This window comes from Lathyrus oleraceus, chromosome 2, assembly GCF_024323335.1.
Source record: "Lathyrus oleraceus cultivar Zhongwan6 chromosome 2, CAAS_Psat_ZW6_1.0, whole genome shotgun sequence".
Taxonomy (NCBI): domain Eukaryota; kingdom Viridiplantae; phylum Streptophyta; class Magnoliopsida; order Fabales; family Fabaceae; genus Lathyrus; species Lathyrus oleraceus.
In genome coordinates this window covers 91060204-91068562 of record NC_066580.1, presented here as the reverse complement: position 1 = coordinate 91068562, position 8359 = coordinate 91060204, and positions in this window count along the sequence as shown.

The following is an 8359-nucleotide window of genomic DNA, read 5'->3' as shown; positions in this document are numbered from 1 at the left end:
CAACTCCTTCATTATTGGTCCAAAAAATATGAGACCAATTGCATTTTTTTCCTTTTATTTTCTAGTTTCTAAAAATGATTTTTAATACTTTTTATTTTATCATTTGATATTTTTTAGGAATTTTCTCTTTTCTTCTTATTTTTAATTCATTTTAAATAGTTTTTGATATCCAAAAAATACAAAAATATTTTTCCAACCTATTTGAATGATGATAGATCTATGAAAAATTTTCTCATCAATTTATTAATTGATTTGAGATTTATTTGAGATTTTAATTCAATTAGGTTATTTTTATGCATTTTTAATTGATTAAAAATAGTTTCTGACTTTTAAAAATGCTGAAATTTTTTGTCAAACTTTGTTTGACCTTGTTGAACTTGGGATAATTCACTTGGACTTTTCAAAGTTGATTTGAAGTGAATTTGAAGTTTGACCTTTCTTTATTATTTTAATTCAAGTTTTATTTTAATTTTGAAAAATACCAAAAATATTTTATTTGTTTCTTGACTTCTAATCTTCATTCTGCTTATGTTTTCTATTGTTTGACCTTGATCTTCTCTATCTTTGGTCAATGCTTGTTGATTATTTCATTCCATTTCCATTAATGTACTTTAATTTTCATTCTTCTTCTTCTTCTTCTCCTTTTTCTTTGTTTTTATCAATGAGTTAAAGATTGGTGGTCATCCTTGATACATGGAGGTTTAACCTTCCTTGATTCAAATCTAATTCAACTTCATCGTGGATCAAGTGAATGACTTTGCATTAAGGATAGGTTGCTTCCTAATCATGCAAACAACCTAAATCAATACAAGATCATTTCTCATCTTCTTTTTTGCATGGCAAGTTGTAGGAGTTTGATTCACTAATCAAAATCTCTAACTTGTGTTGTTGCCTACATTATTATTGACCAGACTTAGATAGTTGTGACTTCTACATAAGTCCAATTATGATTGCTTAACATAGCGCTAAATTGCCTTATGGCACACTAACTCTAACATTAACCATTAACCACTAACATTTAATTCTTGCTTTTTACATTTATGCAATTTATTATTCGTGTAAATATTATTCATTTGCTTTTTCCTTTGCTCATTTGAGCACATGTTTATGTTAATGCAATTTGCCTTTTGCTCACTTGAGCACATAATTGTGTATATTTTATTGTGCTTGTGTTTTGTTTTAATTGTTGTGGACCAAATGCAAAAAAAAACGGACAAATGGACTTAGATTCTAGGACAATCCCTATGCAAAATGGAGTAAAAAGGCCTTAAATGTTGAAGATGGATTAGAAGGACCAAATCTCTAAAACTCACTCTTTTCCATTCTTGACTTACTTCATAGAACTCTTTGATGTGTGTGCTTTTGTGCTAGGGAATCCTATTTGAGCCAAATTGAAGAACCATTGCCATGTTCAATTAAAGTGAAAGATGCAAGAGCCATTGGGGATCTTCTAAGAGCTTGCTTGATTAATTTGATTTCTTGAGCTTTTACTTATTTGCTTGCATATTCCAAAGGATGGGAGCTACTTGGATCATCAATATGATCTCAAGAGAGGAACTCCATTTGTGGTCTTGTTTCTTATCCTTCATCTCTTGTATGATTAGGACTTTAGCCATTCTTATTCTTCCCTTCACTCTAACCCAAGCCAAAACTTTTTGTGCAAACATTTAACACTTGTTTTCAAACATTAGAAACCTAAGCATTATGCTTTTGATTTTCCAACTTCCTTTTCATAACACTTATTTTGAATTGAACCTTTAAGCCAACTTTGACTATATTTTGTAAATACTTTTCATTGGTAAATATAACTCATTCAAATACTTTTGTGGTTTCAATGGCCATTTTCTTAATCAAAAACTTTTTCATAACCTTTAGCTATTAGGTTTGAGTTATCCTTAAGGTAGATATAATACTCACCTATATCCTTAGTGATAGACAATGAGTCTTCCATGCTTATAATAGGGTTATCCCCTCACTAGCATGTTGAAGTTATCCTCACATGGTGGATTTTTGGTTTTAGGTTGAGTTTTCTCCCTTGGAAAACAAAAGACCTTAAGGCTTTTGGACCAATCAATTCACCAACTTGTTTTGAGATTTTTACCCCGAACTACGAGGTTTTGATCCTAATATTTTTTAAGATGGTACGTAGGCAATGGGTTTATCCGTCCAAACACAAATTGCAAATAACTTGTATATTCTCTTCTCATCTCTTCAATCATGTTTGCACAAATAAATTTTCACAAAATACCAACCTTACAACAAGTGTGAAAAGGGCTCCCTAGGATGTTTGGGGTGCTTAAAACCTTCCCATTGCATAACCAACCCCCTTACCCCGATCTCTGACAATTTTACTAGTTTTTGATTCGATAAAACTTTTAGGTTTTTGTTCGCTTTCTAACCATTCCTTTAGATAAATAGAAGTACGTTGGCGACTCGACTTGTATGGTTTACCTTGGATTTAGTCAATATCTCTAATGGTAACAAATACCCCGCTACAGGATGAGGCCAGGCTGATTCGTCTCCTATTGGCCCTTGATCTGATTAACAACAAGGGCCGAATCACCATAAAAGTCAAGATGCTTGATCTTAAGATCAATGCACTCTTCCAATCCCATAATACATGCCTCATACTCCGCCATATTATTCGTGCATTTGAATGTTAGCCTTGCTGTGAAAGGAAAATGTGTGCCCTGAGGAGTAATAATCACTGCCCCAATACCATTTCCATATTGATTTACAGTGCCATCAAACACCATGCTCCATCGGGAACTAGGTTCTGGACCTTCATCGAGCGTAGACTCATCGCAATCTTTCATTTTCAAATACAGAATCTCCTCATCTGGGAAGTCGTACTGAACTGACTGATAATCCTCAATTGGTTGATGTGCCAAGTGGTCAGCCAAGATACTACCTTTAATAGCTTTCTGAGATCAATAATCAATATCATACTTGATTGGATCCATTTTGGATATCAACCAAGTCTTATGATTCAACATATACTGACGTAAGCGCTTAGCAGCCCAAGCCAAAGCATAGCATGTCTTCTCAAGCATTGACTATCGAGACTCACAATCAGTGAACTTCTTACTCAAATAGTAGATAGTTTCTTCCCTGATTCATCTTGCTGACCTAGGACACAACCCATAGAGTCTTCAAGAACTGTCAGATACATAATCAAGGGTCTCCCTTCCACAGGCGGAGACATAATCGGTGGCTCAGACAGATACTCTTTAATACTGTCAAAGGCCTTTTGGCAATCCTCGTTCCAATCATGAATCTGATCTTTCCAGAGGAGCTTGAATATTGGCGCACATGTGGCAGTCATGTGAGATATAAATCTGGAAATGTAATTCAAGCGGCCTAGAAAACCTCGGACTTGCTTCTCAGTTTTTGGCGCAAGCATTTCTTGTAATGCTTTGACCTTGGCAGGATCAACCTCAATACCTCTCTCGCTGACAATAAAGCTAAATAACTTGCCGGAACGGACTCCAAATGTACACTTGTTAGGATTCAGACGAAGTTTATACTTCCTCAAACGCTGAAAAAACTTCAACAAGTGTCCTACATGTTCAACTTCAGTTCTCGACTTTGCAATCTTATCGTCAACATATACCTCGATATCCTTGTGCATCATATCATGAAACAAGGTAGTCATAGCTCGTTGATACGTGGCTCCGGTGTTCTTCAAACCGAAGGGCATCACTCGATAACAAAATGCTCCCCAAGGTGTGATGAATGTTGTCTTCTCCATATCCTCGGGTGCCATTTTGATCTGATTATATCCGGAAAATCCATCCATAAACGAGAAGACATTGAATTTAGATGTATTATCTACCAACATATCAATATGTGACAGAGGAAAATCATCTTTCGGACTAGCTTTATTCAAGTCTCTATAGTCCACACATATTCAGACTTTTCCATCTTTCTTAGGCACGGGCACAATATTGGCCACCCATTGAGGATATGTAGAAGTCACCAGAAACCCCGCATCAATTTGCTTATGAACTTCTTCTTTAATCTTCACTGCCATATCGAGATGAGTTCTTCTGAGCTTCTGCTTCACAGACACACACTCAGGCTTCAAAGGCAGGAAATGTTGCACGATATCAGTATCCAAACAAGGCATGCCTTCATATGACCAGGCAAAGACGTCGACGTATTCCCGTAGCAACTCAATCAACCCCTTCTTAACAGACTCTTCCAGGAGTGCCCCAATCTCCAGCTCACGAACACAATCCCCAGACCCCAAGTTGACTGTTTCCAGATTCTCAAGATGTGGCTGAATGATCTTCTCGTCGTACTCAAGTAGACGGGTAATCTCGTCAGGAATCTCCTCAACATCATCTTCTTCAACCTCAAATGCAGGGAACTCAAAGTTGGGAGATGGTGTTGGATCATTATGTTCAATGGGTTTGATCAACCTGCATAATGATTTTGGATATAAAAGAGATTTTAGAATTCAAACAAGGCAAATCATTATGCAGATGAAAAGTTTGATTTTATTCTACTTTTTAGGGTTTTATGTGATCACCAATTTCATGCAAAAAAAGTGAAAAGTGAAAATAATTTGGAAAAACAAACATTTAACATGTATTTATTGAATGAATATCATTGTATTTATGGGTCAACAATGTCATCACTTCTCCTTTTGGCATGGGAGAAGGGTTTTTAAACAAAAGTGAACACATTACGTGGACTTATGGACAACTGTTGGAACATCAACAGCGACCCAGTTATTGCAGACCCCTCCAGGGATGACAAAGTTGCCAGAATCTTCCTCTGCATCCTCTTCCACAACAGCAACAACATCCTGGTCCTCAACCGTGTGGATGAAACCACCACTCTGAAACAGCCCGTGCTTGTTGAAAGTGCCTGAAGAATACCCTATGCCAGCACGAGATTTATTGTCTTCCAGTTTGATAATTTGTCTTAAACCAGTAGTTGTGTCATGCTCAATGGCCAACTTAGCATCATTGTAGGATGCTAATGAAGAAGTTCCTTTCTTAGAAGGCTCAACAATAGACAAGGCTTGGAACAACATCCCAACTTCATCCTCAGCATCGATATCAGAAAAGGAAGACATATGGCTAACCAAGAGAGCCTTCTCTCCCCCTACCACCACCAACTTTTTGTTCTTGACGAACTTCAACTTTTGGTGTAGGGTGGATGTCACGGCGCCTGCCTCGTGAATCCATGGTCTGCCCAACAAACAACTATATGATGGGTGGATATCCATGACCTGAAAAGTGATCTGAAAATCACTAGGTCCTATCTTGACTGGGAGATCAACCTCTCCAATCACAGTTTTGCGGGATCCATCAAAAGCTTTGACGACCACTCCACTCTTCCTCATGGGAGGCCCCTGGTATGATAGTGCAAACACCGCAGCTGTCATGGTCCTTAAAAGTTTCCTTATCCTTCTGGGACATGACCCTTAATTGGTCCCTATCGGGAGCCATATCAACGTTGAATTTGTATTGCTTGACGAAGGCTTCGCCAAGGTCGTTGAAGGAACAGATGTTCGCGCTGCCCAAACCCATGTACCATCTCAAAGCGACACCGGACAGGCTGTCCGGGAAATAGTGGACCAGGAGTTGATCATTGTCGATCTGAGTCGACATTTTTCGTGCATACATAACCAAATGGCTGAGCGGCCAAGTGTTCCCTTTGTACTTTTCAAAGTCAGGCACTTTGAATTTGACAGGAATCTTGACATTAGGAACAAGGCAAAGCTCAACAGCAGATTTGCCAAAGTGGTCCTTCCCTCTTAGAGTTTTGAGTTCCTTGCGAAGCTCAAGGAATTGATCGTTCATAGCATCCATTTTCTCATATACGTCTGGGCCCTCAGATGGCTCAGAGTGGTAAATGGTGTCATCTACTCTAGGCAAAGTATGCACGACTGGAGGTGGAACAGCAAGGACCGGGCTAGATGCCGGCAAAGAAGCAAACGTTGGGGCGAGACCTCAGGAGCAAAGTTCGCGGGCATCCCCCAGGGAAACCCGGCTGGCATAGCAGTAGGCGCAAAATGGGCATTGGCAGCAGGCACGGTTGAGGAGGCAATCTCAGAAATGACTGTCCTCTGTGGAGGAGTTGAAGGCATTGGAGAAGACTGGCTCTGGGCGGCCAAGAAAGACTCCATTAGGGCAGTCAATCTTGCCACTTCCTCCTTCAGTTCCCTGTTCTCTTGTTCTAGGTGATCCATCAGCTTTGAAGAGTTGGCTCTGGTGTAGTACCGGTGCGTCAGCTTGTCTTCAAAATAAATGAAGAACACAGAGTTAGACCATTGAACAAGAAGCCTTGGAACAAAACCTGCTTATGCACATGATGCATGCATTGCTCGTGCATATGATTTTATTTTTTAATCATAGGAACTTTAGAGTTCTATTTGCAAATATTTGGAAATATTAATCATTTAGACGTATATAGAAATATCATATCAATAATATCTGGAAAATATTTTTACATCAAAGAAGTAGAGTCTTGGTATCCAAATACAATAAGAGAAGGAAAATGAACATCCTATGGAACCCTAGAAACAATCGTCCAAAGCTCTCGAGACCGAAAGATAAGCTGCATGAAGCCTCTTCACTTCTCTCTCATAGGCTGCCTCTATATCTGCCTTCTCTTTGGCGAGTCGATCATACTTCCTCTTCCAAAACATGGAAGGCTGAGGAAGAAGAGAAGTGACCACATCATCCGGTTCGTCGATAACCTGATGCCCAAGAAACTCTATCAATGCATTCTTATCTCTAAGCTGCTGAAGTAGCTCCTCTCGCTCACGGACCCAAGCACGCGAATGGTCTTCATCTCTCAACTCCTCTACTCCTTGGTTAGGTAGGATTGAAGGCCCAACCATAACCATAGGTGTGGGTCTCGGGTAATCATAAGGCATAAGGTACTCAGAAGCTCTCCTCCTAACCCACGAGGTATAGGGTTCCAAAGCGATACAATTCTTCGGACCAAGCTCTTTCCTTCCCTTCTGATGAATCTTACGCCAAGCGCGGACCATCCTGCCCTTCAAGTTTTGAGGATCTTTACCCTCTTGAAAGAACACACCTTCTAACAAAATGTTATTAGGTTTATCCTTTAAGGGGAACCCAAGCTGATGACGTGCCAAAATAGGGTTGTAGTTAATCCCACCACATGTACCAAGAAGAGGCAAATTGGAGAATTCACCACAAGAGTCAATAATCTGCACACCATCATATATACGGTTGTACCAAAAGATATCATCATTAGTGAGAGACATAAGTCTCGTGGACCACCGTAGACATCCTTTGTTCTCCTTGAAGCCGACCATCTGTGGCAAGTGCGAAATAAACCACTTGTACAACATAGGCAAACAACACACAATGGTACCACCACCCTTTGCATTCCTCATATGCAAAGAGAAATAAGTGTCACCCAACAGAGTAGGAATGAGATTAAGAGTAGAGAAAATCCTAATAGCGTTTGCATCTACAAACTTGTCGATGTTGGGAAATAACACTAGCCCATAGATGAGAAGTACAAATATGGCCTCAAAGGCGTCCTCACTCATGGCCTTCCCATACAGGGTAGCTTGAGCAATGAGGAACTCAGAAGGGAGACCTCGAATTCCACCTTTGGCAGTCATATAAGCACCAATAATATATTCATCTATATGCAACAGCTCAATAATTCTCTTGAGAAGTAGGAACTCTCTCTAAGCCACTGAATGGCAACTGATCTAGAATAGGTATACCCACAAGATAGGCATACTCCTCAAGCATAGGCAGAAGCTGGAAATCCGGAAAAGTGAAGCAACGGTACAAGGGATCATAGAACTGCACCAATACACTCATCAGACCTTCATCCACATGAGTAGCAAGAATAGACAGAAGCTTCCCATGACGAGCCTTAAACTCCAAGGGATCTAATACATAGGATGTCAAACTCCTTAACTCTTTCAAGTCGGGTTGTCTGAAACTGTACTTCTTCGTATTCCTTCTTTGTCTATCCATGTCTGAAAATTTGCAAATAGACCTCTTAATTTCCTTGAAAATTTTCTTATTATTGATGATATGGATGTGAATGAATGCATGGATGCATGGATGCAACAATCACACTCAAGGATCAAGCAAATCACACCACACAAAGGTCATGGGATGGATCAAGTCACCCTTAATATCAATCATCCATTTTGGTGGATTATGGTTTACACCTTATCAACACCCAAGTTCCATTGATATTAAGGAAACACAAGAACAGATCAACAATGAATCAAGGGTTTGTTGCAAGTCACGAGCATGGAGTCTCGGTTAAGAACCACCCAAAGGGAGTGTACTATGGTTTAAACCTGACAATCATGTTCTACAAGAGGTTTCCATAGTCATCA